Raw genomic sequence first — 20,284 nt, 5'->3', positions numbered from 1 at the left:
TGTGTCATTGGGACTCTCATTCCTTTTATTATCTTGATTTTCTCTGCTGTTATTTTCCTTAGTCCTTTTTCAATTTTGTGGCCTAAATATTGTACTTCTTTCTAACACAATTGCAATTTCGATGGGGATACTTTAAGTCCTCCATCTGCTAGATGATTTAGCAATGCTATGGTATCCACTACACAAGCTTCTCGTGTTTTTGACGCCACAAGCAGGTCGTCAATGTATTGAACTAGTACTGAGCACTCGGACATCTCTAGATCTTCTAAGGACTTCTTCAATATCTGGTTAAATATTGAGGGGCTCTCTGTATACCCATGTGGGATTCGGCACCATGCCAAAATACATTTGCCAAAACAGAACGCAAAAATCTGCTGACTGTCATGATGCAATGGGATGGAAAAGAAAGTATGACACAGATCAATCACTGTGTACCATTCTGCATCATGTTGAATCTGATACAAAATCACAGATGGATTTGGTACAATAGGACAACATGACACAACAATCTTATTTATTTTTCTAAAATCTTGCACTATCCTAAAAGTTCCATTAGGCTTTTTCAGTCCCATAATTGGTGAATTACATGGACTACTCATTATTTCTCTCAAAATACCTTGTTTGATCATTTTCTCTATTATAGGAGTAACTCCTTCAATTATTTTGGGTGTCAATTTGTACTGAGGAATATTTGGGTAACTTATTCCTTCTTTTACTGTCACTTTTACAGGATCTACATTTTCAATTAATCCCACATCTTCTCCTGTGAAATCCCAGACTTCTGCCTTTACTGTCTTTTTCAGTTCTTTTGGTAGTTCTTCAGGGTTAAATACAGCAAATGCTTCAGTAATTTCGGTTTCCATATTAGCCATAGTCATTTTATACAGTACATCTTCGTCAGGGGTCTCAAATGCTATACCATAGGGAGTTCAAAATATGGTGCAATTCATTTTGCACAACAAATCTCTTCCCAACAAATTTACAGGGCTTGAATCACACACGACAAAGCGGTGCATTTCAGAAAATTTCCCTATGTTAACCTTTACTGATTCAGTGAGATATGTTTTAATCTGTCTGTTGGCTACTCCAACTACTTGGATTGTTTTGTCCGAGAGAGGAAGGTTTTTAACATCAGCTGAACTGACTGTGGATCGAGTAGCACCAGTATCTACTAGGAAAGTAATATTCTCATCATTTACCTTTCTATCCACAAGAGGACCTGTCTGGTCGATTTCTAGAGTTGCGCCAAGTACGCACTCTTCTTCCTCCCCTCGGCACCATGAATAGCTTTCTTCTAACTCACTCTCATCGCGTTGTAGCCAATACTGCGAAACAGCACTAGCGCGCGGCAGTTTAGTTACCTTTTCTTCGTTGTAGAATCCTGTCTCATTACTGTATTTCTGAGGATTTACGCTCTGTGGAAAAGGCGGTTTTGGCGCCTGATTCTGTTGGGCAACAACCTGCTGCTGTCGCTGTGGTGGACAACTCACCTCTTTCTGCACCTGTGAATTCAATGATGCATTATCACCATTAGTACTCGGGGGAAATTTACACTCGGATTTCCAGTGCCCTATTCTTCTGCAATTATGACATGGCCACTTCTTTTTGGCTTCTTCTATATTAAATAATTGTCCCTTACCTTTTCGATTATTAAATGTTGGTTTCATACCTGCACCATTGGCCTGTTCAATCAATTGAGCTTCCTGTCTTTCTGCCACATTGACCTGTGCCCACATAGCTTTTTCTTTTAACTTACGCTGTTTGGCTTCAATTTCATCACTAACATATTTTGCATGTCTCAGTAAATCATCTGTTTTCTTATTTTGCCAGTCCACTGTATGCTTCTTTAATCATTTCACTTATTTCTGGACGCAACCCATATACAAATCGGGTACAAAATGACTTAAGTCTTTTTCATTCAAATTTTCATCGCCACTAAACTGCTTAAAGGTGAGGATTACCTCTCATAATAAGCATGTACCGACTCCTTAGCTTCCTGATGAGTCCTGTCAATTTCTACCCAATCAGTCTCTTTGGGAGGTACTTTGTTTTTCAGAAAGGCAATTACCTGTTCATATTTTTTCATAACTTCAGGGTCAGGGGCTCCCGTTTTTGGGTCTCTAGGGTATTCTTGTGTAGGACAGCTAATCATAATCTTGCACTCTGTCCATAAATCTGCTGGTACTATTATGTCAAAAAGACTATTTAAATCAATCCATAAAACTTTTGATAATTTTACGAACCTATCCACTTGCCTATACCACTCAACTGGCTTTTCGCTTAGTCAAGGGAAATCATTGGTAAATGACAAAATATCTTGTCTAGTCCAAGGGACATGTACATATCCTCCTCCTGGAATTTCTCTCATGGGACATTCTGTTACTACCTTTTCCTTTTCTCTTACAGGGAAAGCTGCAAAGGTTTAGTCTGAAACATCTTCTCGTTTCCGGAACCACCTACTTTTGCATTTATCTACATCTCCACACTTCCTTAACAAAATGATTATGTCTTTAATCTGAGTTGTTCTTCCTGCGGTGTTTAGATTTTCAATATCCTTTTCAGAAAAATCCACTCTGTAGGGTTTTTATAAGGCTTTTACTCTTTCAAAGTCTATGCCCATTTCATTTGCTACTTCTTCCAGTCTTTCATGTAGATTCCTTGCTCTCCAGGTTATACTTTTACATAAAAATAATAATTCTTCGTCCTGATAGGCTTTTAACTTTTCTGTGGCGATAGTCCCTACTATTAATTCTTCCAAAACAATCTTCAGCTTGGCCACATTTATAGATTGGGATTCTTTATCTTTCTTTTGTAAACTCCTTAGCCATTCACTTAATTCTTCTGAAGTAGGCCCTACACTATCTTTCTCAGTGTTTTGTTGTGCTAATCTCTCTGGTGATCCTGGAACTGATTCTGTCGTCATTATTATTCTATCCACTAAACTTTGATTTACTGTCAAATTTTTAGGTGTACTTTGTTCTGAAATACTTGTTGTTTGTCTCCATGGGTTCTTGTCTATATTCTTTTCTGGCCTCTCTGTTTGTTTATTACTGTTATAAGGAATCGTCAGACAATGCTCACTATCCTTCTGTTTATCAAAAATAGGCATTACAGGTCCTATGGTTACAGGAACAGTTACGGCTTTCAAAATATTTATTTAATTCTCTAATCTTTTCAGTTAATTCTAAAGTGGTTTTCGCTAGTTCAGCTGAATTTTCATTACCCGTTTTACCATGTTGTGTTTGCTCTATTTCTTTAAAAGGATTGTTCCTTCCTGTCTCTTGTGATACTGATTCAAATTTTATATTCCGTGGAGTCTCTCTCACTGGGGCACTTGGTGTCAATAATGTGGAATCTGACTGATAAGGGGGTGGATTTTTATAAAACATTTTGTCAAGAATATCATCCTCCGATTCATGCACACCATACCCTTTTGACTCAATATTATTTCTCTTTTCTATACATTTTCTACTGCTAACTTCTTCAGCATGTCTCACAGGAAACAAACCATCAGCCATATTTGCACTTCGCCATCTCCTCATTCTATCATCATGATTCTCCTGTCCATATGATCTACCAAACATGTACTTATACCTTCCGCCACTTCTCTGTCTTTCTCTGTCATGCATCTCATCTTCCCATTCTGTCAATGCTTCAAACTGTGTTGGTCTAGGTCTCGGTTCTAGATTCATCATTCTCTCTCTCAAGTTTCTCAAAACCGCAAATTAAATGAACCATGTTCTGGAAATGCCAAACTCCATCATCTTTTGTATACTTTGCCCAATTGTCCGACCAAATACATGTATGATATCCGTATTTCGCAACCATGAAGGATGCGGGCGATTTTGGTGGAGGAAGCAACTGTCGCTCTCTAGTCACAATCGGTTTGTCCTTTTTAAATAAACTCTTGATCTTTCCAAACCAGGACTTTTTCTCTTGTTCTGGTGGATCGTAATACATCATTTTGTCTTCCGTGTATCGCTAGATTTTCCCGACGACTATTCTATTGTTTTAACCAATCGTAGCGCAACTCACACTAATGCACCAATCCAGAGCGTCTATGTCACCCTGTAATTCTCCAATCCTAGCGCGGCATTCACTAACACGCCAATCAGGAGCATCTACGTTTCTTACCAACTGGCCAATCCCAGCGCGGTCTTTCTGACATCAGCTTTTCTCGCTACTCCTGCTTCTGCTGACCCCTCCTTTACAAAATTTATCGGCAAACTTTCTTTCGTTCTTTCTGACTCACAAATCTGTTAGTAACGACATAAAAATGCCACCATTATCTGTTTCGCTATCAAAAGAATAGTTAATGACCTTTCTTACAAGAATTCCGTCTTTCCCGAGAGCAGCGCTTACCTCTGCCCTACTACGAATCGTTAATTCCGTTGATAAAGTAGCACATCCCTCTACTTTTTACTAAACAGACTGTCGCTGATTGTGAATGGGCTTTTTTAAAATCAACTTTTAATTTTAATTACACGATGTCAGGACTATTGATTTACCATCCCCCGGGTCCGTCCACATAGTTTCGAGCTGCCCTGTCCGAGACAGTCAGCACTTTAGCGGTCAATGTCTGTAACTTTTCTGTTATAGGCGATCTTAACCTGCATCTAGAAAATGCTTCAGATCCTAATGTGCTATCTTTTCTGGCTGACCTTGCGGCATGTCAGCTCGTGCAACGGGTTTCTGGCCCTACACATTTGGCTGGACATCTACTCGATCCTGTTTTTACTAACATATCTTCCCTTGAGGTTCTTGTTCCTGTTCCCATGGATTGGTCTGATCACTATTTAGTCACCATGGTGATTCATGATATTTTGCCAGCACGCAATTCAGTCAGCACCTCGTCTTTTAAGCGCCCTTGGCACAAACTGAGTTGGGAACATCTCCAAAGCCATCTCTCGGCTACCTCCCCGGTCATTTCGGCTAACCCTAACGAGGCCTATTCGACTTTTTCCGATTGGATTACTCGGCCTCTGGATGTTTTTATTCCTGTTAGGTTGTCTAGGAACCGGCTTAATAAACCTAACCCTTGGTATAATGCAAAACTAGCTGACTTACGTAAGATCTGTAAGAAGCTGGAGAGAGCCTGGCGGCGGGATTTTGACCCTTCTTCTAAGGCTCTCTATCGCGCTGCTATTAAGCGCTACCATAGGGCCGTGTATGTTGAGCGTGCCGCATTCTATGCCGAGCAGATTAGGGGTAGCTCCAACCCGGCCAAGATTTGCAATGTGAAGAACTGGCCAACTTTTTTGTTAAGAAGGTTGCGGATATTTATAAAAGCTTTCCTATCGTTTCTATAGGCCCTCCTGAGACATCTTGCAAACCCATTGATGGTGTCCTTGAAGCTTTTCCCCCCATAACACAAGAGCTTTTATTGACACTCTGTTCCAAGGTAAAGTCAGGCTCTCCTGTTGATCCTCTGAAGCCTGACCAATTAAAAAAAATATTACCTACTATTATCCACCCTTTCGAAATGGTGATCAATGAGTCTCTGAGCGCGGCTGTTGTGCCCAGGGCCTGGAAACAAGCCAGGGTACTGCCGCTGCTCAGGAAACCTTCCTTAGACCCCCATAAACCTGAAAGCTTTCGTCCCATTTCCCTGTTACCTTGGGTTGCGAAAATCACTGAGGCCTATATCAATTCCCTTCTTATGGATTTCTTTACTGTAAATCGGAGATTTGATCCTTCTCAAAACGGTTTCTGGCCCAGCCACAGCACTGAGTCAGCACTTCTGGCCGTGACTGAACATCTGTGGATGGCCTTAGATGCGGGGCAGACGTCGGCACTGATCCTTTTGGATCTCAGTGCCGCATTTGATACTGTGTCCCATGTCATTCTGCTGACTCGCTTATCTAAGGCTGGAGTCACTGGTTTAGCTCTTAGGTGGCTGTCCTCCTTTCTTGCCGATAGGACGTTTCAGGTGGTTGCTTCCCCTTTTGCTTCTGGCACCTTCCCTATTGGCCAAGGGGTCCCACAAGGCTCGTCCTTGAGCCCCCTGCTCTTTAACCTTCATGTTCAACCTTTGGCAGAGGTTGCCAGGAGCAGAGGGCTGACCATGGTCTCTTATGCCGACGACACTCAGTTGGTGGTGGCTCTCTCGAGTGACCCCGAGCAGGACGCCAAGAAAATTCAGGGCGACCTCTCGGCGATCGCCGAGTGGATGACCGCCAACTGCCTTCAACTGAATACCAACAAGTCTGAGGTGTTGTTGGTGGGAGGGAACCATGACTGCTGGAGTGAACTGTGGTGGCCTGGGAGCCTAGGTACGGCACCTACCCCTAAGCCTGTAGTGAAGAACCTGGGGGTTTGGATGGACAACTCACTTAATTTTCAGGTTCAGAAGAAAAAGGTGGCAGGGACTTGCTTCGGTCTGTTGCACGGGCTCAAATCTATTCTGGCCTTCTTTGATGCTACGACCAGGCAGATCATTATTGAGGCCCTGATTTTATCAAGGCTTGATTATGCTTGCTCACTGTATTTAGGAGCAAATAAATCCAAAATTCAGAGACTATAGAGAGTCTAGAATGCGGCCCCAAGATCTGTTTTGGGCTTGCGCAGAACTTGTTCAGTGACTAGTGCTATTCGTCGCCTTCACTGGTTACCTGTAGCCAGGCGAATTGAGTTTAAGGCATTGTGTATTGCCTTTAAATTTCTGAAACTGGCATCCCCCCAAATTCTGTCTGATCTTCTACTACCTTATACTCCTACACGATCACTTCGATCTATGGGACAATGTTTGGTAGTGAGCCCCCGTGTGAGAAAAGTCCGAGCAGGTGGGCGCTCTTTCCGGAATAGAGCTGCCATTTTGTGGAACTCTCTGCCGGCCCACATTCGGGGGCTTACTAATTATTTCCACTTCAGGAAAGCTATTAAGACATTCACGCACTTTCATACGGAAAATTTAGTTCATTCACACAGAATTCTGTCTTTCCCGAGAACAGCGAACAGTCTGCCCTACTACAGAATTATGACATACGTTAATAAAGTAGCACTGCCCTCTACTTTATCCTTCTAGCAAGCTTAGGAAACACCTATTACCTTTCCAGTGATAAGCGTAATCAGAGTGCCTTTTGGACTCCTGGTACCTAAGACCAAAATTTCACAGGTGACCTTCACTACCATACATTTTTCTCATACAGAAAATGTCCCTAATGGCAACACACGACAATGTTACCGAATCGAACCCAGACAATGCGTCGTGCAACTTCAATCGTCACACGGCAACAACAATCCCGTCTTTCCCGAGAGCAGCGCTTACCTCTGCTCTACTACGGAACCATTACAAACTTCCGACTTCCTACATCCCAGAAGCCGTCAAACAACATAGAACTCGACACAACTCAACATAGAGTGTTAATACATAAACCAATACTTTTCCACAATCAGTAATCAATAAGTAATTTACAAGCAATAATCACTAAACCAAAACAATAAAACAATCATACTGCTACCAGAAAAACTGATCCAGCGCGAGACTGGGAAGAATGAGAAATAACATTTACCAATACCTTCCCTGCGTCGCAGACCCAACGTCACACTAGCTCATTCACACACACAGTCATTGGTGGGGCCCATAACACCAACACTCACACGTCTCTCTCACGAGTCTGCACACACAGGAGGGATGAGTAATTCAAGCACTGGACATGTGGGGGGAACACCTTACAGCCTATAGGGAGAGAAAAGTTATTTTACAAAATATACATTAACATTCTTCACCTATAGATCCCTAATCCTAAACATCAAGGCACTCCTCCCACTTGGTCGAATGGACCAAATTAGTTGGATTGGTTGATGGTGATTTAGAACCAGCTAAAACACATTTTAAGACTCAGAATCCTTAACTTTCTTAATGAAAAACCACAAAACTCATTATTTCTCGTTAATTAATAATTGTTTATCTAAATTTTCATAATGATTTATATTTGCATTTATCTCGTCAAAGTTCAGAATTTCTAGATTAATTCAGGTAAATCGCAGAACATCATATTTATCTAATCTGGCTATTTGAAGTCCTCAAATTCATTGGCTCTGCATAACCAAATTTTGTCGAAAATTGTCTGTAATTCAGGCCAAAGCTCAAAGTTCGTTGCTCAGCACCTTACCGTCCCAATTTCTCAAAGGACCAGAAATTGTGCAAGCATTTATCATAGTTCGTAGATTTAGAAAAAGTTTGCTGTCATCAAACGGTCAGGCCACATCTGGATCATCAGGAAAGGCGTCACAACAAAGGTGGAAAACGAGCTCTCTCCAAGAATAATGAAGAAGTCGACCAACCCACGAACGATCAACGAACGACCCACGAACGACACCCCTTCCTATTCTACCATTCTTTTATAATCAAAGCAAGTTGAAGAAGATACAATTTTTAGCTTTAGGACAGTCGTGATTGGCTGGTTGGGATCGTATGATTTATATTCCCAGATTTTCAGTACAGTTCGAGGGGTGAGGTCATTTGTCAGCGAAGAGTCGGCTTGTTCCGGTTTTTTGTAAGGTTGATTGATCCCCTGTCATGGCTAATGTCCCGTTCCAGATCCTAGACCGGGGACATGTTGTACAAAGGTTGCCAAGAGGTTCAGGATACAGACTCGCACATGCGCAATTGATTTCGCGCCTCATGAGACAGTGGCCACCTCATCGTGTGGTGTCAGCGGCCATATTGTATTTAGGCCCAGATGTCAACTTAAGCGAAGCAAACACAAAAGAATAATTAATTCATAGAAATAGTGATTCTAATGTTAACCCCTTACTAATCCCTTTATGTGTTTGCATTTATCTATCATATAGCAACATTTAAAGCCATTATATTCACCTTTTTCGATCCTCCTCAAGGGTGCAACATCACAAAGCAACATATATCATGCAGCATTCTATTACCACATATACTATTATTAATATGCGTACAGATTTTAGTTATAAAGGTTATTTAGCCATGCAAAATGCAAATCCCACATGTACTTTAAGTATTAATGATGTTGTTTATTATTCATACAACATTTGTTTAATAATATTATAATTAATAGATTATATAATTAGTATTTTCATGCAAAAATAGAGCAGTTAGACAAAATTTTGCACTACCTGCTCCATCAGTATCAATGAGCTTTGATCGCAAAGCTGCCTCCATTTTGTCCGACCCACTGTTAATAAAGGTACAGCTAAGGCATGCAAAAGACATTTGAGTTTCCCTGATGAGTTCCAGATCGCGGCGTTACAGCTATAGTAGGGTATTTACCAAACCTTAAAATCAATCTTTTTGAAGAATTTGGGATGGTCATATTTGAATAAAAACAAATTTTCTTCATCCGGAAGATTCCTCCTCAAAACCCTTAAATGAAGGTGGATTCTTTGCTTATTATCCATTAGAAGATGTCTAACATTTTTCAGAAGGAAAGCCCAGTGGTACAGTTGGAAGTCTGATACTGCTATCCCTCCATCCATTTTCTTTTTACGCAGCTTTTTCCAGGCTATTTGCACAGCTTTGTTTTTCCATCTAAAACTGCTCAGATCCCCTTGCAATTTCCTGAACCACTCGGTTTTGAAATGTAATGGTAAGTTATCAATCAATATATAAATGAGGGATTTATAAAGCGCGCTACTCACCCGTGAGGGTCTCAAGGCGCTGTGAGCGGGAAGTGCAGCTCCAGATTAGTCAAAGAGCCAGGTCTTGAGGCTCTTCCTGAAGGTGTGCAGAGTGAGGGAGCGTCTGATGTTGACTGGGAGCTCGTTCCAGGTTTTTGCTGCGACGTAGGAGAAGGCTCTTCCACCTGCTCTGGTTCTGCGAATGTGCAGGGTCTCTGCCAAGGTGAGGTCTTTTGAAAATAAAAGTAATCTTAGGGAGGATCATCATCTTAACTACGTTTGCTCTCCCCAAAATTGAAAGGGGTAGATGCATCCATGATTCCAATAACTTCTTAGGCTCTTAATAAATTCTGTTAAAATTGATGAAAGCCATCTTATCCAAGTCTTTGACTATTCTTACCCCAAGATACCTGATGTCTGTCTTTTCTAGTGAGGAATCAGCTAGGCCATTCCAAGTCACAGTCTCTGTTTTATCCTTGTTTACTAAGTATTTGGTGATTTTTCCAAAAGCCACAGTTACTTCCAGTATAAGTGGTAATGATGCCTCCCAATTAGATCTATAAATTAAAAGATCATCATCATATAGTGCTTCTTTTTTAACCCAATCCAGATATCTAAAAGGAAGGAGTCCCTTTTCTGACCTGATTCTCGTAGCCAGAGGTTCTATATACAAATTAAAAAGTAGTGGTGACAAGGGGCAACCCTGTCTAGTACAACGGCCTATTATAATTTTAGGTGAAAGGGACCCATTTACAACTAACCTCACAGTTGGTGCATCATATATTGATCTTATGGCTTTGAGAAAGATGTTACCTAACTTGTTTTGTTTGATGACTCCATTCAGATCTGGCCAACTGACTCGATCAAATGCTTTAGCAGCATCAATAATTATAACAGTTAGGGGAGACCTGGTTGTAATAGCTATATCAATTGCACTAATCAAATTATGCATTGTCATGAAGCTGCCTGTGTTTCATGAAACCCTTTTGATCCTCGTGAATGATGTTTACTACTACACTATTTAACCTTGTGGCGAGTATTTGTGTAAATATTTTGGTGCCGATTCCGATCCTGGAAAAAACGGGTACGAACGGTCGGTAGGAGCGTTTTCTCCGTCCGACTCGTACCCGGGAAAAAAACCCTACAAACTTGCAAGTACGATTCGTACGGAAACACCGACCAACAGTAAAATACATACGAATGTGATCCGGGACACCGCGGACGTGACGTCCGGACGGAGTTAGGCATGTTTTTACGTACCAGCAAGTACGATTCGTACCGACAGCAGTCCGGACGGCAATATTTTTACGGCACCCAAAAAGTGCCGGAAAAGGTAAGTACGCCGCGATGCAAGCGGTATAGGGGGCCCGGTACACGCCGCCCCCCCCAGCCCCCATATGTACGCGTCGTCCCCCCCAGCCCCCGTGTATGTACAAGACGTACCCCCACCCGTGTATGTACACCCGTGTATGTACGAGACGTACCCCCACCCGTGAATGTACACCCGTATATGTACACCCATGTATGTACGAGACGTACCCCCACCCGTGAATGTACACCTGTGTATGTACGAGATGTACCCCCACCTGTGTATGTACACCCGTGTATGTACGTGAATGTACACCCGTGTATGTACACCCGTGTATGTACGAGACGTACCCCCACCCATGAATGTACACCCTTGTATGTACGAGACGTACCCCCATCCGTGTATGTACACCCGTGTATGTACACCCGTGTATGTACGAGACGTACCCCCACCCGTGTATGTACACCCGTGTATGTACAAGACGTACCCCCACCCGTGAATGTACACCCGTGTATGTACGAGACGTACCCCCACCCGTGTATGTACATCTCGTACATACACGGGTGTACATACATGGGTGTACATTCCCAGGTGGGGGTACGTCTCGTACATACACGGGTGTACATACACGGGTGTACATACACGGGTGTACATTTATGCGCTGGGGGTCCGCACCGTACATACATGGGTGGGGGTACGTCTCGTACATACACGGGTGTACATACACGGGTGTACATACACGGGTGGGGGTACGTCTCATACATACACGGGTGTACATACACGGGTGTACATACACGGGTGTACATTCACGGGAGGGGATACGTCTCATACATACACGGGTGGGGGTACGTCTCGTACATACACGGGTGTACATACACGGGTGTACATTCACGGGTGGGGGTACGTCTCGTACATACACGGGTGGGGGTACATCTCGTACATACACGGGTGTACATACACGGGTGTACATACACGGGTGTACATTCACGGGTGGGGGTACGTCTCGTACATACACGGGTGTACATATACGGGTGGGGGGACGGCGCGTACATACGGGGGCTGGGGGGGACGGCGCGTATGCGGGCACATGTCTCCATGGTTGTTATAGAAGTTCGCTCCGTACGGTGTTTTTTCCATACAGTTGTACAATCGGACGCACGGGACAGATCGTACTTGCGCGCTCGGACTTCAGTTTTCCGATTCGTACGGAAAATCGTCCGGGGACGTGTCGGACACTTTTCCCAACCCGAGGACGTGTCGGGGAATTTTCCCAATGCGATTCGTATGTATTTTTTCCCATACGAATCGTACTTGCCAGTTTGTACGGTACTTGTACGATTCGTACGGAAAAAAATCCGGATACGATTCGTACGGGGAAAATTTCTCCAGGATCGGAATCAGCACCTTTGTAGTCGCTATTCAACAGAGAATATGGCCTAATAGACTCACACTTCATGGGGTCTTTAGTGGGTTTTAAAATAAATGTTATGACTGCCTCTTTCCATGATGCTGGGAGAGGGGCATGGTAAAAGTAAATGCTGTTCAATAATTTACTTATTTTTTATTTTTGAAATTTTTTATTGTAATTTGCTTAGAATATTGCTGATTACAAACAACATTTACAAATGAAGGATCATACATTGTACGGGGTAGTGCATTGGATGTGGCAAGGAGTGGATATTTGCGTCTCTTCAGCTTTTTCAACGTACAGTGTTCAAGCACTGATATTGGTGAGGCCTTGTGGTTCCCCGACCGTGAGTATGTATTAGTCACTGAGGTCTGGATCGACTTCGGATCGGAGGGGCGCATATGTTTCCTCTGAACGAGTTCCATTTCCCCCCATATCTGCACCCATTTATGGGGGCACCCTCTATGAATAAACACCTCTTTTTCTGCCACCATTACTCTGTCTAAGCCACGATACCAATGCTGATGTAGGGAGACACTTGGCGCTCCCCAGTGCTGAGCCAGAGTCCTCTTTGCCAGTTTAATCCCTAGGGTCGCCCACGTCTGCTCTGCGTGAGTAAGATCGGTTGGCTCCAATATGTTGAGGAGGCATCTCCGTGGTTCTGGGGGACCTCAAAGCCGCATACCTGGGTGATTGTATTCATGACCGCCCTCCAGTAGTGTGTGACTTTGGGACAGTCCCACAGCGTGTGGTAAAAAGGGCCTGCTAGCCCACAGCCCCGCAGACATAGAGGTGTTTCAGTCCTTCCTATTTTGTGAAGTGTTGTACTGGTGTAGTATGTTCTATGCAGTATTTTCAATTGTACCAGTTGGAGTCTGGATGGGATCGCCACTTCACGCGGGGATGCTATTGCCTCTTGCCAGTCCTGTTCATCCATGTCTTCCAGCTCAGTCTGCCACCTTTCTCTCAAGTGGTGTGTTTGATCTTTCAGATTATTTATTAGTTTACGGTACGTGAGAGAGATTGCTTTTTTGGTTAGGCAGTCAGTTAGTAGACGGTCTTCGAGCAGTGAGGATTCGGGGGGATCAGTACCCTGGGGTATGGCTCTTGTGAGCGCGTGTTTGATTTGTATGTTCTGTGTTGGCCATTTGGTATGTTGTTTGTAACTGGGCAAACGTAATCGCCTTCCCCTTCTTCCATAGGTCTCCCACCCTCGATATCCCAAGAAGGTCCCAACGATTGAAACCTTTATTGTTGCGCAGTGTTCCTAGTCTTGGGGTGTCCCACAGTGGTGTGTGTTGTGTAAGCACTCCCTCCCAGCCAAGTGTTCGCAGTGCTGCAAACCATATGCGCACTGTTTATGCTGTGGGGCCAATCAGTGTGGTTGTTCGAGCCTTATTGTATAATGCACCAAGGAGTCCGTCGGTGCCATTGGTGTGCCTGTCTAGGCGTAGGGCTGGTTCCTCCTGTGAGGCATGCAGCCACTGGTTAACCACTATGAGTTGGGAGGCCCAGTAATAGAGTTGAATGTTGGGTAAGGCAATTCTGCCATCATACCAGCTCCTCACAAGCTTGCACACTGCTATGTGGGGGGGATTACCCTCCCAGAGGAGGTGGCTCATTCATACCTCAATTGACTTAAAGACCGGGATTGGCGTGTTCTGCAAAGCGTATAAAAACCTGGGAAGGGTCATCATTTTGAACAGGGCCGCTCGGCCCAAAAGTGTCAGGGGCAGGGAATGCCAGTGTTTCACATCACTGCGGAGTCTCTTAAGGGGTGGTAGTAGGTCACGTTTGTAGAAGTGAGTAGGATCTGGCGTGATGTGTATGACGAGATATTTGAAACCATCATTTGCGATTCGTATCGTGACACCTCTTGGCAGGCGCAGGGGGGACCATTAAGAATGTAAAAGACCGATTTCGCCCAGTTAATTGTGTATCCCGTGACTCTGCCATATGATTCGCAAATGTCTAACAAGCAATTGATTGATCGTCTAGGGGACGCCATTTATAACAAGATATCATTGGCATACAGGGAATTGCGGTCCTCCCACCCCTCAGTCCATCGCAGTCCTCCTATTACGGAGTCTCTCCTTATCCACGCCGCCAGCAGCTCGAGCACCAGAGCAAACAAGAGTGGGGACAGGGGGCAACCTTGCCTAGTCCCGCGCCCCAGGGGGAAGTCATCGGACACGCGCCCGTTTACCACTACATAGGCCATTGGCTGTGTATATAGGAACTGAACTGACGCACAGAATTTGCGGCCAAAACTAAAGTGCCGTAACACTGCAAACAGAAAGGGCCATTCCACCCAATCAAAGGCCATACTGGTGTCTAAAGAGAGGATGACCGCCTCCTCCTTGATAGTGGATATGCGAGCCATCACGCCATGAAGCCGTCTTAGGTCTTAGGTTCATCGCCGTATTTCGGCCTGGCATAAAGCCAGACTGATCAGGATGTACAAGGGTCTTAAGAGAAGGCTGGAACCTGTTCGCTAGTACTTTCGCTAGTATTTTCGTTTCTGCATTGAGGAGTGAAATTGGGCGATATGAGGTGCATTCCTGCGGGGGTTTGCCCAGTTTAATGATCGCCACAAGTGTCGCCACCCTCTGGTCTCTGGGAAGCATTCCCTCTTCAAGGCTGGTCTTGTACATTCTCAACAGGTGGGGCACCAGTGTATCTGCTTCTCTTTTGTAGAACTCCACGAGAATACTATTGGGACCCAGTGTCTTACCTGATTTGAGCCCACGAATGGCCACCGTAGTTTCATCAACTGTGAGGGTCGCCTCCAGTGTTTGTACCTCTTGAGGCGTTAGTTTGGGCAGGCGTCAATAACTTATTTAAGTGTGGAACAAGCACTTCCTTTAAGACCTTATAGAGCTCTTTAGGAATGCCGTCTGGGCCGACCACTTTCCCTCCTTTTAAGTGGGCGATTGATTTCTCTATCTCTAGAATGGTAAATTCTTGATTAAGGAATGATTGTTGACTAATGTCCAACCTGGGAAGAGAAATTGCTTCAACCATTCATTCAATTCTATCTGGATAGACTTTGTATCTTCAGTGTATACATCTTGGAAAAAATCCCTAAATGTCATCCCAATACTGTAGGCGTCCAAACAACGTTCTTGGGTAGAGCCAGTCTGCACCTCCTTAATCTCATTTCTTAACTGATCTTGCTTTGTTTTCCAGGCAAATAATTTCCCGCATCCTTCCCCATATTCATAATGAGCCAGTTTACTGGCATCCCATCGCTCTCGAATCCTTCTTTTCAGAAACTCAACTAGGTGTTCTTTAGCTTCATTCAACTTTCCCTGGAGCTCAGTTCTTAAAGTGAGATTATGACAATCGATAAGATTTTGCTGTGCTTTTTCAATTCCGACCTCATGTTCTCTTAGCTCCTTTTTCCCTTACTTCCTTCTACATAACTTGTTACTCTTCCACGCAAATAGGCCTTAGAGGTATCCCCTACAATATGAGGCGCTGCAGACTTTCTATTTATTTCAAAACATTCTGCCACATCCTTTTTAAAGCATCTACCACATCTTGCTTACCTAAAAGGTTTCTATCTAGCATCCATCTATACTCAGTTTGCTGGGTCTCTACAGAGACTGCTAACTTTACTGCTGCATGGTCTGTGAGATGCTCTGGTTGGTGCATGACTGTAAGAATATTTTTACTCAACCTTGCATCAACAAGAAATAAATCTATTCTAGAAGCATGTGAGTACTTTTTATTCTGATATGTGAACTCTTTCCTAGAGCCAGCTTTAAGTCTCCAAATGTCCAGTAGGCCACGATTCTTAACAATCTGCTGTATTCTCTTCGGCATTAACTATATGCTTTGTTGAGGACTTGTCAAGGGCAGGATTCATCAAAATATTAAAGCCCCCCCCACCCATAATAATATTGTACTTGGAGTCGAGACGATGTCTATATAACTCTCTAAGGCAGAGGTCTTCAATCTGTGGGGCGCGACCCCCAGGGGGGCCGTGGAGGCATAGAAAGGGGGTCGCGCACTTCATTTGCTAAAAGAAAACAGCCCAGACGGTTAGTTAAAATGCTTTCCTGTGCTGGGAAATCGTGGCCAGGCAGACCGCTAAACATGCATTTCTACCAGTGTGTTGCTGGCCTGAAAGAAATGCAAATGTGCACAATGAGTTAACCTGTAAATGTAAAGAATTTGCAGATTAACTTGTTGTGCACATTTGCATTTCTTTCAGGCCAGCAGCACACTGGCAGAAAGGTGTGTTTGCCTGGCTTGATTTCTCAGGACAAGAGAGTGCTGTTGCAGTTAATTGATCAAATCACTTGAAGCTTTTTGAGTGGTAGAGCTGTGAAGTGCTTGCGTTTAATTGTCTTTGTATTTACATAGTGTTTACTATACCTGAGAATGTGTTGAAGGGACAGTTATGTAAAAAGAAAAAGCATTACATAGGGTCTGGATATTACTTAAATCGATGGGCGTTATTTACAATGAAATGGTGTGGGGCAGCTGCACAAGCATTTTTGCTGCGCTGTTCTATGCCAATTCAAAAGAACAGGAATGGACTGTATTTGAAAGATACGGTGCACTCCTAGCCTTTCTGCCGGCGCACAATTTGGTGCCTAGCGCCAACGCAGGCACCTTTGCACCATGGTACAAGGGCGTCTGCATTGTTGGCATGATTGTTTTTGTGCAAGAAGGCACGCCTTCCTGCGCAAAAACAACCCATGAAGGCTTTTTCCTCTTTCTATGTGTAGCACACAATTGAGGCGAAATAAAGATATTTCTCCTTGTTACACATCCCCTGGGGCAGCTTACAGTTTTGACGCATCCCTAGGTTTACAGATCCTTTTGAATCTGGGAATGTGTCAAAATCTAAAGGCAAACCCGCCGCAATGCCCATGGAACGCCCCCCCCCCCCGATGCAGTGTAAGGCAACGCATCGACTTGCGCTGCGTTGCCTTACACCATATCTAGGAGGCCATGAAAAGCCACGCAAAGTCACTTTGCGTGGCCTCATAGATATGGGTCTGCACTCTGCGCAACCAGAGCTTCATAAAAAAGTATGCACGGGCAGGACAAGGCCTTATAAATAAGCCCCTATATTTTGGAAGCAGCCCATATATTTTGGAAGCACCATTTTATAGTAAAACATTTTGCACATATGGTAGCGGTCTATCTTGTACTGTGTGTAATGCAAGTATAAAATAAAGACTTACATATTTACAGTGCTTTGTGTCCCGGGCTGTGACCTCATTGCACTAAAAATACACAGGTCACTATTCTCCACTGCACCAACCACGATTTAATTCTGTGGCTCTCTGGTTTCACACATACTTCTGCAGTGCATTAACTAATAGAGGTTTCATAATTTATTATAGTGCATTTCCCACTGAGTGACAACTTTTTAAAATGTATTTATTATTCATTGAAGCTGCCAGTTATTTTATATGTAGCTACCTGACACTGAAAGACCTAAAAAACATACGTATGTTTTAATTATGTTGAATGATGTTCATCTACCTCTGGTTACATGCAGTTGTAAATGCCAACTGTCAGCATCCCATGAAATATAGTATAGTTTTTCTCTAATGCCATGCAATAACGTGTCAGCCCATGCATTACAGCTGTTATACCAAGGGCCACTGGAATTATGTGATTGAGCAGCCGCAGCGATTTTAGCATAATTATAGATTTGCCGCATTTGCCACATAATCCATCATCTGCCGCATAATCTGCTGATTTTAACAAAACAAAATTATTTACTTAAAAGATTCAAATGTTACTAAAAGGAGCAACAGGTGTTGCTGCTCTTTTGAAGGCCTTTTGTGAAGCTGTACTGGTCACCTTTTTGGTTCCTATTGCAATATTGGGGTGTTAAACTGGTACTTATGAGGAGCAACCACAGATTGACCATTTCTCTGGAGAAGATTTATGGTTGTCAATGATAAGAAGTACCAGGTTCTAGAACTTTTTGTCGGCAGCGGGTCCTTATGCCTAAAACATTTTGATGGGGGTCTCGGCATCAAAAAGTTTGAAGACCACTGCTTTAAGGGGAGACAGATCATCCACATTGTCACCATAATATCCTACCAGCGTGCATCCTAACTTATCTATTTTGATGTTAGCTATTGACCATCTGCATCCTGTAGCTACCATGGAGCTCTCTATCCTATGCACCCTGAGGCTATTTACATTCCAGGATATTACTCTGATTTCTTGCTGTTTCTGCATCCCTTATTCCTCTCTCACCTTCTGGTCGCCAACTTCTAGTGTACTACTGATGTCATGTATGAGGATAATTTTTTTATCCCTAATGCTCCCTACCCAGTGCTCATAATAACAAGTGTGTGCGTGTAACCCTTCTTCTTTTGACCCACCCAACCCACCCTGGGGAACCCTCCCTTGTTCACGAGGGGAAACATGGCAGCCAGCTAGCGAGCACGGCCATGAGCTCCGGGGAGTAATTTTGAACATATGGTGCGGGCACATATGTACAAATATTTTGAACTCTAGGCATCACGTACCTTTGTTTAGGAACCTCTTTTTTTGTAACTTGGCCAGCACTGACATCGGCACCTCTGACTCCGTTCTGGTGTATACGGCTGTTCCGCCCGGGGCAGGTTCCCCACTGCTACACGCGGCAAGTCAGCTGCAGGAGGGTCGGCAGGCAGCAGCGCGTTTGGGCTTCCGGGTCATCGTGCAGCCGCAGGAGCTAGTATTGGTACAGGGCTCATGAAGCAGGAGCTGCAGCCACGAGATCACAAGAAGGTGGGGAGACGGTGAGACTGGAGTCCTCTGGAGGTGAGAGGGTGATATCTTCTGCACAGTCTATACAGGGTGACTTTTTTCATCCCCAGCTCATAGAAGGGGGGAGTCTCTACAAACCAATGACCCCTATAAAAGGTAGTAGAGGACTCTCCAGGAAGAAACAGAGTGTACAAACGCCCAGGGACCCAGGCACGCAAGGACAAGGGGCTGAGGAAGCAGGGAGGGAACAGACAACCAATGATCTTCCGGGAATTAACCCTGTGATTGAAGTTGTCAGGACACTTTAAAACAGGTACTCTTTATGAAATATAGAGTGTGAACATTTGTTAGCCCAGGGGGCGGGGTAACCTAATAAGGATAGATGCTCGAGTACAATAGTGGTCTGCCCACCATTGGCTGTGCAAACCAAGGTCACTGCACAATGGTCAGACAACACTGAAAGATGGGGGAGGGTGTTGAAAATAACAAAATCCCAGGGGGGAAAACCAGAGTCACCATCCCTGAGGTCCTATTTTAAAATAAAAGAAACAGAGCCTCTATATATAAGGCCTTCTCCAGAATCTAAATAGCTGAAGCTACTATGGCTACGATAAGGTCTCCTGGGCCCCAACATACACAGCCAGTGGTCCTGGCTGATTTCCGCACCTCCAATAGATTCACTGATTTGTCAGAGGATGATTTGAATGGGGGGAGCCTCAAATATATACCCACTCGGAAAATATAACAGTTCCTAGCAACCCGGAGATAAACACGCAGGCTCCAGATATGAGCTGTATGTTGGTTTCACTTTCTAAGGAAATTAAAGAAAAATGTGCGATATCTAAAAATAATCAAGCTAAAATTCAGGACTCCTGCGAGAGTCTGGATGCTAAAATGGCAGATATCACCGCAAGCCTAACAACAATGGAGACTGTGATCGGGGTATTGCAGGACAAGGTTAAGGCCAATCATAGAGAAATTCAAACTCTAATAAGTAATAAAAGAAAGATCAGAGACAAGCTTGAGACACTAGAAAATAATTCTAGGCGGAACAACCTGAGACTGCTAAATGTTCCAGAGGGGCTGGAAGGGGGAAATTGGAAAGGGTTTGTGATAAGCATTCATAAAGAATCAATTCAGACGTGGGATTTAGACCAGGATATCCAAAGAGTGCACAGGGACCCGTTTAGGCGGGGTCCAAAAAGAGACAAACCAAGGAAAATCCTTTTAAATTTTCATACTTA

This window comes from Triturus cristatus, chromosome 4_2 (genome assembly GCF_964204655.1).
Source record: "Triturus cristatus chromosome 4_2, aTriCri1.1, whole genome shotgun sequence".
NCBI classification, from domain to species: Eukaryota; Metazoa; Chordata; class Amphibia; order Caudata; family Salamandridae; genus Triturus; species Triturus cristatus.
The sequence above is the reverse complement of the archived record's forward strand: the minus strand, read 5'-3'. Positions refer to the sequence as shown.